The sequence below is a fragment of the Oncorhynchus mykiss genome, chromosome 12 (genome assembly GCF_013265735.2).
Source record: "Oncorhynchus mykiss isolate Arlee chromosome 12, USDA_OmykA_1.1, whole genome shotgun sequence".
In the NCBI taxonomy this organism is placed as follows: Eukaryota; Metazoa; Chordata; class Actinopteri; order Salmoniformes; family Salmonidae; genus Oncorhynchus; species Oncorhynchus mykiss.
The window spans coordinates 37,494,563-37,507,984 of NC_048576.1; the positions used below are offsets into that span (position 1 = coordinate 37,494,563).

Consider the following 13,422-nt stretch of genomic DNA (forward strand, 5'->3'; position numbering starts at 1 on the left):
GATGTTTCTACAACTTAATTGGAGTCCACCTGTGGTAGGTTCAATTGATTTGTACATGATTTGGAAATGCACATATAAGGTCCCACAGTTGACAGTGCATGTCAGAACAAATTGAGTGCATGTCGAGCCATGAGTTCAAAGGAATTGTCCGTAGAGCTCCGAGACAGGATTGTGTCGAGGCACAGATCTGGGGAAGGGTACCAAAAAATGTCTGCAGCACTGAAGGTCCCCAAGAACACAGTGGCCTCCATCATTCTTAACTGGAAGAAGTTTGAATCACAAAGAATCTTCCTAGAGCTGCCCGCCCGGCCAAACCGAGCAGTCGATGGATTAGGGCCTTGGTCAGGGAGGTGACCAAGAACCCGATGGTCACTCTGACTGAGCTTCAGAGTTCCTCTGTGGAGATGGGGGAACCTTCCAGAAGGACAACCATATCTGCAGCACTCTACAAATCAGGCCTTTATGGTAGAATGGCCAGATGGAAGCTACTCCTCAATAAAAGGCAAGACAACCTACTTGGAGTTTGCCAAAAGGCACCTAAAGGACTCTCAGACCATGAGAAACAAGAGTCTCTGGTCTGATGAAACCAAGATTGAACACTTTGGCCTGAATGCCAAGCGTCACGTCTGGAGGAAACCTGGCACCAATCCCTACGGTGAAGCATGGTTGTGGCAGCATCGTGCTGCGGGGATGTTTTTCAGAGGCAGGGACTGGGTAACTAGTCAGGATCGAGGGAAAGATGGACGGAATAAAGTACAGCGAGGTCCTTGATGAAAACCTGCTCCAGAGCTCTAAGGACCTCAGACTAGGTGTGAAGGTTCACCTTCCAACAGGACAACAACCGTAAGCACACAGCCAAGACAATGCAGGAGTGGCTTTGGGAAAACGCTCACCCAGAGGTGACGCTCCTAGTAGCCGGCGACTTTAATGCATGGAAACTTAAAGCCTTTTTACCAAATTTCTATCAGCATGTTAAATGTGCAACCAGAGGAAAAAGAACTCTGGACCACCTATACTCCAGAGACGCATACAGAGACGCATACAAAGCTCCCTCTCTGTCATGTACTGTCATGTTGTGTCTTGTCTCTGTCCTTTCCCTTCACCCTGTCTCCCTCTGCTGGTCGTTGTTAGGTTACCTTTTCTCCCCCTCTTTCCCCCAGCTGTGCCTTGTCTCCTCCTAACCACCTCGTCACCCCTTTTCCCACCTGTTCCCTTTTTCCCTCTGATTAGTCCCCTATATCTCTCTCTGTTTTTGTTCCTGTCCTTGTCGGATTCTTGTTTGTTGTGTTTCATGCCTGAACCAGACTGTCGTCATGTTTGCTGTAACCTTGTCTTGTCCTGTCGGAATCTGCCGGTCCGTCTGAGCCTACCTATGTTTGGTAATTAAAGAAGCTCTGTTTAAGTTAATTCGCTTTTGGGTCCTCATTCACGCACCGTAACAGAAGAATCCGACCAAGAATGGACCCAGCGACTTCGGATCCTCTCCACTCAGCCGTCGGGATCCAGGGAGCGATGCTAGGCAGACACGAGCAGGAAGTGTCTGCTGCTCGACATGCCGTTGAGACCCTGGCCACCCAAGTCTCCAACCTCACAGAACAGGTTCACCATCTCCGCCTCGATCTACCGGCCACTTCCAGGGCTTTCGAATCTCCGGAGCCCAGAATCAATAACCCGCCGTGTTACTCTGGGGAGCCCACTGAATGCCGCTCGTTCCTCACCCAGTGTGATATTGTGTTTTCTCTCCAGCCCAACACTTACTCCAGGAGCACTGCTCGTGTCACCTACGTCATATCTCTCCTTATTGGACGGGCTCGTGAGTGGGGCACGGCAATCTGGGAGGCAAGGGCTGAGTGTACTAACCAGTATCAGGACTTTAAGGAGGAGATGATACGGGTTTTTGATCGATCTGTTTTTGGGGAGGAGGCTTCCAGGGCCCTGTCTTCCCTATGTCAAGGCAATCGATCCATAACAGACTACTCTATTGAGTTTCGCACTCTTGCTATCTCCAGTGGCTGGAACGAGCCGGCCTTGCTCGCTCGTCTTCTGGAGGGTCTCCGCGCAGAGGTAAAGGATGAGATTCTCTCCCGGGAGGTTCCTTCCAGCGTGGATTCCTTGATTGAACTCGCTATTCGCATTGAGCGACGGGTTGATCTTCGTCACCGAGCTCGTGGAAAGGAGCTCGCGCTCTCCGTCGCCCCCCTCTCCGCATCACTACCATCTTCCTCTGCCGGCTCGGGTGCTGAGCCCATGCAGCTGGGAGGTATCCGCATCTCGACTAAGGAGAGGGAACGGAGAATCACCAACCGCCTCTGTCTCTATTGCGGTTCCGCTGGTCATTTTGTCACTTCATGTCCAGTAAAAGGCCAGAGCTCGTCAGTAAGCGGAGGGCTACTGGTGAGCGCTACTACTCCTGTCTCTCCTTCAAGATCCTGCACTACCTTGTCGGTCCATCTACGCTGGACCGGTTCGTCAGCTTCCTGCAGTGCCTTAATAGACTCTGGGGCGGAGGGCTGTTTTATGGACGAGACCTGGGCTCGGGAACATGACATTCCTCTCAGACAGTTAAAGGAGCCCACGGCCTTGTTCGCCCTGGATGGTAGTCCTCTCCCCAGGATTCAGCGTGAGACGCTACCTTTAACCCTCACTGTTTCTGGTAATCATAGTGAAACCATTTCTTTTTTAATTTTTCGTTCACCTTTTACACCTGTTGTTTTGGGCCATCCCTGGCTAGTTTGTCATAATCCTTCCATTAATTGGTCTAGTAATTCTATCCTCTCCTGGAACGTCTCTTGTCATGTGAAATGTTTAATGTCTGCTATCCCTCCTGTTTCCTCTGTCTCTTCTTCACAGGAGGAGCCTGGTGATTTGACAGGGGTGCCGGAGGAATATCACGATCTGCGCACGGTGTTCAGTCGGTCCAGGGCCACCTCTCTTCCTCCACACCGGTCGTATGATTGTAGTATTGATCTCCTTCCGGGAACCACCCCCCCCCCGGGGTAGACTATACTCTCTGTCGGCTCCCGAACGTAAGGCTCTCGAAGATTATTTGTCTGTAGCTCTTGACGCCGGTACCATAGTCCCCTCCTCCTCTCCCGCCGGAGCGGGGGTTTTTTTTGTCAAGAAGAAGGACGGGTCTCTGCGCCCCTGCATAGATTATCGAGGGCTGAATGACATAACAGTGAAGAATCGTTATCCGCTTCCTCTTATGTCTTCAGCCTTCGAGATCCTGCAGGGAGACAGGTTTTTTACTAAGTTGGACCTTCGTAACGCTTACCATCTCGTGCGCATCAGGGAGGGGGACGAGTGGAAGACGGCGTTTAACACTCCGTTAGGGCACTTTGAATACCGGGTTCTTCCTTTCGGCCTCGCTAACGCTCCAGCTGTCTTTCAGGCATTAGTCAATGATGTCCTGAGAGACATGCTGAACATCTTTGTTTTCGTTTACCTTGACGATATCCTGATTTTTTCACCGTCACTCCAGATTCATGTTCAGCACGTTCGACGTGTCCTCCAGCGCCTTTTAGAGAATTGTCTTTTTGTGAAGGCTGAGAAGTGCACTTTTCATGCCTCCTCCGTCACATTTCTCGGTTCTGTTATTTCCGCTGAAGGCATTAAGATGGATCCCGCTAAGGTCCAAGCTGTCATTGATTGGCCCGTCCCTAAGTCACGCGTCGAGCTGCAGCGCTTTCTCGGCTTCGCGAACTTCTATCGTCGTTTCATCCGTAATTTCGGTCAGGTGGCAGCTCCTCTCACAGCCCTTACTTCTGTCAAGACGTGCTTTAAGTGGTCCGTTTCCGCCCAGGGAGCTTTTGATCTCCTCAAGAATCGTTTTACATCCGCTCCTATCCTTGTTACACCTGACGTCTCTAGACAGTTCGTTGTCGAGGTTGACGCGTCAGAGGTGGGCGTGGGAGCCATTCTTTCTCAGCGCTCCCTCTCTGACGACAAGGTCCACCCATGCGCGTATTTTTCTCATCGCCTGTCGCCGTCGGAACGTAACTATGATGTGGGTAACCGCGAACTGCTCGCCATCCGGTTAGCCCTAGGCGAATGGCGACAGTGGTTGGAGGGGGCGACCGTTCCTTTTGTCGTTTGGACTGACCATAGGAACCTTGAGTACATCCGTTCTGCCAAACGACTTAATGCGCGTCAGGCGCGTTTGGCGCTGTTTTTCGCTCGTTTCGAGTTCGTGATTTCTTATCGTCCGGGCTCTAAGAACACCAAGCCTGATGCTTTGTCTCGTCTCTTCAGTTCTTCAGTAGCCTCCACTGACCCCGAGGGGATTCTCCCTGAGGGGCGTGTTGTCGGGTTGACTGTCTGGGGAATTGAGAGGCAGGTAAAACAAGCGCTCACTCACACTCCGTCGCCGCGCGCTTGTCCTAGGAACCTTCTTTTCGTTCCCGTTCCTACTCGTCTGGCCGTTCTTCAGTGGGCTCACTCTGCCAAGTTAGCCGGCCACCCTGGCGTTCGGGGTACGCTTGCTTCCATTCGCCAGCGTTTTTGGTGGCCCACCCGGGAGCATGACACGCGTCGTTTCGTGGCTGCTTGTTCGGTCTGCGCGCAGACTAAGTCCGGTAACTCTCCTCCTGCCGGCCGTCTCAGGCCGCTTCCTATTCCCTCTCGACCGTGGTCTCACATCGCCTTAGATTTTGTCACCGGACTGCCTTCGTCAGCAGGGAAGACTGTTATTCTTACGGTTGTCGATAGGTTCTCTAAGGCGGCTCATTTCATTCCCCTTGCTAAGCTTCCTTCTGCTAAAGAGACGGCACAAATCATCATCGAGAATGTTTTCAGAATTCATGGCCTTCCGTCAGACGTCGTTTCGGACAGAGGTCCGCAATTCACGTCTCAATTTTGGAGGGAGTTTTGCCGTTTGATTGGGGCTTCCGTCAGTCTCTCTTCCGGCTTTCACCCCCAGTCTAACGGTCAAGCAGAACGGGCCAATCAGACTATTGGTCGCATCTTACGCAGTCTTTCTTTTCGTAACCCTGCGTCTTGGTCAGAACAGCTCCCCTGGGCAGAATACGCCCACAACTCGCTTCCTTCGTCTGCGACCGGGCTATCTCCTTTTCAGAGTAGCCTCGGGTACCAGCCTCCGCTGTTCTCATCTCAGTTCGCCGAGTCCAGCGTCCCCTCCGCTCAGGCTTTTGTCCAACGTTGCGAGCGCACCCGGAAGAGGGTCAGGTCTGCACTTTGCCGTTATAGGACGCAGACTGTGAGGGCTGCTAATAAGCGTAGAACTAAGAGTCCTAGATATTGTCGCGGTCAGAGAGTTTGGCTCTCCACTCAGAACCTTCCCCTTAAGACGGCTTCTCGCAAGTTGACCCCGTGGTTCATTGGTCCGTTCCGTATTTCTCGGGTCATTAATCCTGTCGCAGTTCGACTTCTTCTTCCGCGATACCTTCGTCGCGTCCACCCGGTCTTCCATGTCTCCTGCATCAAGCCCGTCCTTCGCGCCCCCGCTCGTCTTCCCCCCCCCCCCCCCCCCCCCATCCTTGTCGAGGGCGCACCCATCTACAGGGTCCGTAGAATTTTGGACATGCGTCCTCGGGGCCGTGGTCACCAGTACCTCGTAGATTGGGAGGGGTACGGTCCTGAGGAGAGGAGTTGGGTTCCCTCTCGGGACGTGCTGGACCGTGCGCTGATCGAGGATTTCCTCCGTTGCCGCCAGGTTTCCTCCTCGAGTGCGCCAGGAGGCGCTCGGTGAGTGGGGGGGTACTGTCATGTACTGTCATGTTGTGTCTTGTCTCTGTCCTTTCCCTTCACCCTGTCTCCCTCTGCTGGTCGTTGTTAGGTTACCTTTTCTCCCCCTCTTTCCCCCAGCTGTGCCTTGTCTCCTCCTAACCACCTCGTCACCCCTTTTCCCACCTGTTCCCTTTTTCCCTCTGATTAGTCCCCTATATCTCTCTCTGTTTTTGTTCCTGTCCTTGTCGGATTCTTGTTTGTTGTGTTTCATGCCTGAACCAGACTGTCGTCATGTTTGCTGTAACCTTGTCTTGTCCTGTCGGAATCTGCCGGTCCGTCTGAGCCTACCTATGTTTGGTAATTAAAGAAGCTCTGTTTAAGTTAATTCGCTTTTGGGTCCTCATTCACGCACCGTAACACTCTCACCCTCCATTTGGCAAATCTGACCATATTCTATCCTCCTGATTCCTGCTTACAAGTTCAAATTAAAGCAGGAAGCACCCGTGACTAGATCAATAAAAAAGTTGATGACAATTACCAATTGTTATGAAAACTTTAAATCGGACGTAATTAATTGACCATGCCGATTAATCAGTCGACCTCTAGTACATACCCCAACCAGAAGCCATGGAGCTAAAGGCTAGAGCTGCCGCGTTCAAGGAGTGGGACTCAAACCCGGAAGCTTATAAGAAATCCCGCTATCCCCCTCGACGAACTGTCGCACAGGCAAAGCGTCAATACAGGATTAAGATCGAATCGTTCTGCACCGGCTCTGACGCTCGTCGGATGTGGCAAGGCTTGCAAACCATTACAGACAACAAGGGGAAGCACAGCCGAGAGCTGCCCAGTGACACAAACCTATCAGATGAGCTAAGCTACTTCTATGCTCGCTTTGAGGCAAATAACACTGAAGCATGCATGAGAGCACCAGCTGTTCCTGAAGACTGCTCTCCGCAGTCGATGTGAGTAAGACCTTTAAACAGGTCAATATTCAGAAGGCCGCAGGAACAATAACACTAAGGTAACCTACCTAAACGACTACCGACCCGTAGCACTCACGTCTGTAGCCATGAAGTGCCTTGAAAGGCTGGTCATGGCTCACATCAAAACCATCATCCCAGAAATCCTAGACCCACAACAATTTGCATACCGCCCCAACAGATCCAAAGACGATGCAATCTGTATTGCACTCCACACTGCCCTTTCCCCCCTGGACAAAAGGAACACCTATGTGATAATGCTATTCATTGACTATAGCTCAGTGTTCCAACACCATCATTAAATTTGCAGATGACACCACAGTGGTGGTAGACCTGATCACTGACATCAACGAGATGGCCAGGTCTCTGACCTCCTCCCTATTGGCTATGTGGTGCCAGGACAACAACCTCTCCCTCAACGTGATCAAGACAAAGGAGATGATTGTGGACTACAGGAAAAAGAGGACTGAGCACGCCCCCATTCTCATCGATGGGGCTGCAGTGGAGCAAGTTGAGAGCTTCAAGTTCCTTGGTGTCCACATCACCAACAAACTAACATGGTCCAAGCACACCAAGACAGTCGTGAAAGAGGGCACAACAAAACCTATTCCCCCCCAGGAGACTGAAAAGATTTGGCATGGGTCCTCAGATTCTCAAAAAGATCTACAGCTGCACCATCGAGAGCATCCTGACTGGTTTGGCAACTGCTTGGCCTCTAACCGCAAGGCGTAACAGAGAGTAAGCTTCCTGTCATCCAGGACCTCTATACCAGGTGGTGTCAGAGGAATGCCCTAAAAATTGTCTCCAGCCAGCCAGCCTAGTCATAGACTGTTCTCTGCTACCGCATGGCAAATGGTACCGGAGTGCCAAGTCTAGGTCCTAGAGGCTTCTAAACATGGTCTATCCTTAAGACTCATGATCATCTAGTCAAATGGCTACCCAGACTATTTGCAGTGCCCCCCCTCACCCCCTCTTTACACCACTTCTACTACTCTTGTCATCTATACATAGTCACTTTAATAACTCTACCTACATGTACATACTACCTCAAATAACCGGTTTCCCGCACATTGACTCTGTATCAGTACCCTCCTGTATATAGTCTCACTATTGTTATTTCACCATTGCTCTTTAATTACTTGTTACTTTTATCTATTATTTTTATCTGTATTTTTTAAAACTGCATTGTTGGTTATTCGGCGCATGTGACTAATAAAATTGGATTTGATTTGGGACAAGTCTCTGAATGTCCTTGAGTGGCCCAGCCAGAGCCAGAACTTGAACCTGAACGAACATCTCTGGAGAGATCTGAAAATAGCTGTGCAACGACGCTCCCCATCCAACCTGACAGAGCTTGAGAGGATCTGCAGAGAAGAATGGGAGGAACCAAGTAGACTTGAGGCTGTAATCGCTTCCAAAGCTGCTTCAATAAAGTACTGAGTAAAGGGTCTGAATACTTACAGTTGAAGTCGGAAGTTTACATACACTTTGGTTGGAGTCATTAAAACTTGTTTTTCAACCACTCCACAAATTTCTTGTTAATAACAAACTATAGTTTTGGCAAGTCGGTTAGGACATCTACTTTGTGCATGACACAAAGTAATTTTTCCAACAATTGATTACAGACAGATTATTTAACTTATCACAATTCCAGTGGGTCAGAAGTTAACATACACTAAGTTGACTGTGCCGTGTAAAACGGGTACAAAAGTATCTATATACACAGTAAAACGAGTCCTATATCAACATAACCTGAAAGGCCGCTCAGCAAGGAAGAAGCCACTACTCTAAAACCCCCATAAAAAAGCCAGACTACAGTTTACAACTGCACATGGGGATAAAGATCGTACTTTTTGGAGAAATGTCCTCTGGTCTGATGAAACAAAAATAGAACTGTTTGGCCATAATGACCATTGTTATGTTTGGAGGAAAAAGGGGGAGGCTTGCAAGCCGAAGAACACCATCCCAACCGTGAAGCACAGGGGGGGGGGGCAGCATCATGTTGTGGGGGTGCTTTGCTGCAGGAGGGACTGGTGCACTTCACCAAAATAGATGGGGGGGCAGCATCATGTTGTGGGGGTGCTTTGCTGCAGGAGGGACTGGTGCACTTCACCAAAATAGATGGATGGCATCATGAGGCAGGAAATTTATGTGGATTTATTGAAGCAACATCTCAAGACATCAGTCAGGAAGTTAAAGCTTGGTCGCAAATGGGTCTTCCAAATGGACAATGACCCCAAGCATACTTCCAAGGTTGTGGCAAAATGGCTTAAGGACAACAAAATCAAGGTATTGTAGTGGCCATCACAAAGCCCTGACCTCAATCCCATAGAACATTTGTGGGCAGAACTGAAAAAGTGTGTGCGAGCAAGGAGGCCTACAAACCTGACTCAGTTACACCAGCTCTGTCAGGAGGATTGGGCCAAAATTCCCCCAACGTATTGTGGGAAGCTTGTGGAGGGCTACCCGAAACGTTTGACCCAAGTTAAACATTTTAAAGGCAATGCTACCAAATACTAATTGAGTGTATGTAAACTTCTGACCCACTTGGAATGTGATGAAAGAAGTTAAAGCTGATAAAAATCATTCTCTCTACTATTATTCTGACATTTCACAATCTTAAAATAAAGTGGTGATCCTAAAACAGGGAATTTCTACTGGGATTATATGTCAAGAATTGTGAAAAAAATAGTTTAAATATATTTGGCTAATGTGTATGTAAACTTTCAACTTAAATGTCTCCACCTGTTTTTGCTTTGTCATTATGGGGTATTGTGTGGGGTATGGGGTATTGATGAGGGGAAAGAACAATTCAATCAATTTTAGAATAAGGCTGTAACGTAACAAAAAGTGAAGGTGTCTGAATATGTTCTGAATGCACTGTCTATAGCACTGCCACTGCACTCATAAGGGAGGTGGTACCCTGGTACATGGTTGGGAGAAAAAAATACACTGAAAAGATTATGGGGATGCTGTAGTTGTCACTGACTACAGACGTATGGCCAGATGTAGGCTATGAAGTATTTGCACTAGGTGCGAGGTTTGCATCAGAGGGAATAACGCATATAAAGTAGAAAATGCATAATAGATTTTTAAGTCTTGTAATTGTAAATTAAGACATGCTTTAGCTTTGTCTTTGGTCTGTTATCCTCAACTGAAATAAGCACTTAGTAAATGTGGCCTTTAGGACGCCGAGTAGGCTAATGATGGTAGTAGGCCCTAGACAAGAAGATTGCCTTAATTTATATGCTAGTGAAGATAATAGGCTGACTGAGTAATGACTTTCCTTAAAATCCCTTGTCTGTTGATGCTCACAAGTGGTGCAATTTTAAATGGTGTTTTAATTGGATAAGGAAATGAAGAGCAGCGTTCAAGCCACTGTGTGTCAACCATAGAGGGATACTATTTCTATGGTGTCAACTTTGGGAGTGAACATTTGTCACTACGGCCTGCTGAGTCAATACTTGCAGCTGTGAACTGACACTATGATGTTCACATTAATCACTATGAATGTACACTGTTAGTATATTATGTGGAACACGGGGGCTTCTATTATCTGATTCAATGATAAAAAGGGTTCCCCTTTAAATTGAACAGGTAATCACATTTGCGATGAAGATGATTCAGAACAAGTTCAATTAAATTCACGTGAAACATGTTAATGCATAAAGCTAAATAATAATTGGTGATTAATACAAATAAATCATTTGTGTTGGTCATATTTTACGGTGCAGTTATGCTACATGCATTGCATAATCATCCAATTTGGAACAAAGGTAACGTGTACTTACACATCAAGGGATTACTTTGTAGGTATGTAGAAAAAAATGGTGAACAGTTCCGAGATAAGAAGATATTGCACTCACAAACTATTACTTGGTTATTTTGTCACAAAAGTACTTTTGCAAAGTAAATAGCCAATACTTTGCAAATAAACAATTCATACTTTGCTAAATCAACAAGTGATACTTTGATAGTGCAGTGTGCAGCAACTCATTTTTATTGAACTGTTGGGAAATAACTATTCATTGGAATAGAGCACTGTCAGATCAATTCAATGTTAGATCTGCAGTTACTGTGCAATGCTAAGTGAAAATACACACATATTTGATCACCTATGGTATCATATTTTTTGCTATTTACTAGTTTGTTAATTCATTGTTTGATACGCTTACTGTTTTTAAAGAGATTACAGGACATTCCATCTGGCTAGGAACACAGGGGAACATTTCCTCTAGAGGGATGTTGTCTGCACTGAATAATTAGGTCAACAAAAACACAGAAGGCCTTGGTGGGAAATCAGCCGGTACAGAGTCGCTATACTGTACCCAGCAGATCTTTGAGGGGATCAGCCTCAACCCACTTCACTGCACACACTGATGATGCTATCTAATCAAATCCACTAGCCAGGAGAATCTGAGGTATAAGGTATGTATTTTGTTTTTCCACTGCAAGAAGCATGTAAGGGAAGTGCTTTGTTAGTGTGGCATTCGCTGTAATCAGTTATGTTTGGGGCTCACCTAGCCGATTCATCTAATATTTGATGCTAGGATAAAAGGCAAGAATGATAAAAAAAAAAATTAACAGGAAATAAAGTATTTATTAGATTTAAAAAATTCAGTAGAAAAACATTGTAAAAATATATATATTTAGTTTGTATATATATTTATTCTATATTAAACATTCTTGTGAAAAATATAGATATTTCATTTGTTTAAAAAATACCGTACATTAAGACATTTAATTATGAGGCCTTGGTCAAAAGGAATGTAAGAGGCTCTCTGGGTGGCACCTCCAGGTCTTTCAAGAGAGGGTCAAGAGTCAGACACTGTGGAGATAAAAATAAGTCAAAATAAGTATATTGTAGCCAACATTTATCTGGTTTCTCCCCCGGTGAAGGGGTCAAATGTCAGACTAACCTTTTTCTCTCATCCATATTGGCTACACCTGGGGGTTAAGCTCACTGTAGACATTTTTGTCTCTTTCCTGGAGTCGTATGAGAAACTTCTCACTGGCTGTGTTGCCTTTCCTGCGCACACTATCAATAAGTTGGCGAGCCTTATCCGCCCTCAGCATGTTGTTCTCCTTTATCTCCTCGATTTCTCCATCGTTCAGCACCATGTCTTCTAAGAGGTCATCCATCAGTTGATCTAGAACGGCCTTTGACACCTTCTCAATGAATTTGGTCCTCAATCCATGCAGCTGCTGAGCTGTTGACATTACAATTTTGGAAATGTTGATAGGCCTATAGTACTTTACTGTAGGGTAGACCGGTTTACAATGCATTTACTTGGTATTAACAAGGAAATTATATCAATGGGTACTTTTAATTATATCAATTGTGAATGTGCATAGTGGTGCTTATATTAATTAATACCAAAGAAACAATGAATTAATAGGCTGTTTTTGTGTTACCATTTCACTTATTATTAGGGCTCAGTTCCCATAACTTTCAACTGGTAAATAAATACATAGACTATATTTGTAAACACATATAGTCTTTATACATTGTAGTTGCGGGACCTTATTGAAATGAATTAGGAGGAATAACAGACTTGCTCATGACAACCATGACAGACACAATACTGTCTACTGGCATGTCTGACTGTTTTTCACTATTTAATAGATCACACTTAACTTTTATGAATATGCAATGTGACACTTATAGGCTACACTATTGCACAGTATTTTACCTGCCATCGCTGCCAAGGGTAGAACAAAAGTATGATGTAACTTTCTTGATGATCTTCACACTGGTTTATCCTGCTAAAATATTTGTAGTTCCAACCTTATTGTTCGTTGCAAACCGTGGGTTTATTGCAGATCTACGATCAGCTTGTCCTAACTTTAACATGTATAGTTGAGAAAATAAACACTTTTCTAACCACCGGAACCGCACCCTAGTAGTAGGCTTGACGTACATACTTCCTGATTTTCCTCACATGTACTTGCGCAAAAACCTGGTGAATGTGAAACCGAAAGTAGGCAATAGGCCCACGGCTGGCAGCGAACAATAGTAATGGCGTCTTTTTGTAGGCACTAAGGTAGTCATACTCCGCCATGGCTTGTTGGCCAAAGTCTATTGAAAATGAATGGAGCTTTTGTAGAGTTTTGGGATAAACGCAGAAGATAAGGTCTGTAGAAGACAGGTTTAGGAGATCTTATACGTTTTGTACTATGAGATAATCTTCGTCAGCTAATGTCACATTTTGTGAATTTTTAAGCATTTATGTAATACAAAAATGCTTAATAATTCATAAAGGTCATGTTAACTGACTGATATGATCTCATAGAACAAAACGTATAAGATCTCATAAGCATGTGTTAACCTCAGACCTTATTTTCAAGCGTTTATTCCATAACACTATTCTTTCCCCATTAATTTTGCCCATAGGAATGGCCGAACGAACCAGAGGTAAATCATTTCCGGTTTTTAGGACTATTAACTGGCGAGCTCGGAGACAGGACTATGAAGCGAGATACCTGCCAAAAGGTTGAACGTGCATAGCGTTAGGATAGTAAGAAAAATCCATACGTAAATTGTTAGGATCATAATGAAAGCCATGTGTGAAACATGAAACGTAAACGTGAAATTTCATCTGTGAACATACAAACACCATGTTACGATTACAGACTAACATTTTAGGTTTGAACAAATATTATGTTGAATTATGTGAATATCTCTGGGTGAGTGAACATCCCCATGCATGCACCATATCAGAATATGTCTAATTCAATATTGCACGATCCCATTCTC

The 13,422-nt window shown here is 45.9% G+C and overlaps 1 non-coding gene across 1 annotated transcript; it reads right to left on the reverse strand.

Moving 5' to 3' along the window:
• Positions 1-10,643: 10,643 nt before the first annotated feature.
• LOC110537540 lies at positions 10,644-12,676 on the reverse strand. Its single transcript, XR_005034960.1, has 3 exons — positions 12,359-12,676; positions 11,585-11,875; positions 10,644-11,493 (listed from the first exon to the last, which is right to left on the reverse strand). It is a non-coding gene; the product is annotated as an uncharacterized LOC110537540 (transcript).
• Positions 12,677-13,422: the final 746 nt, after the last annotated feature.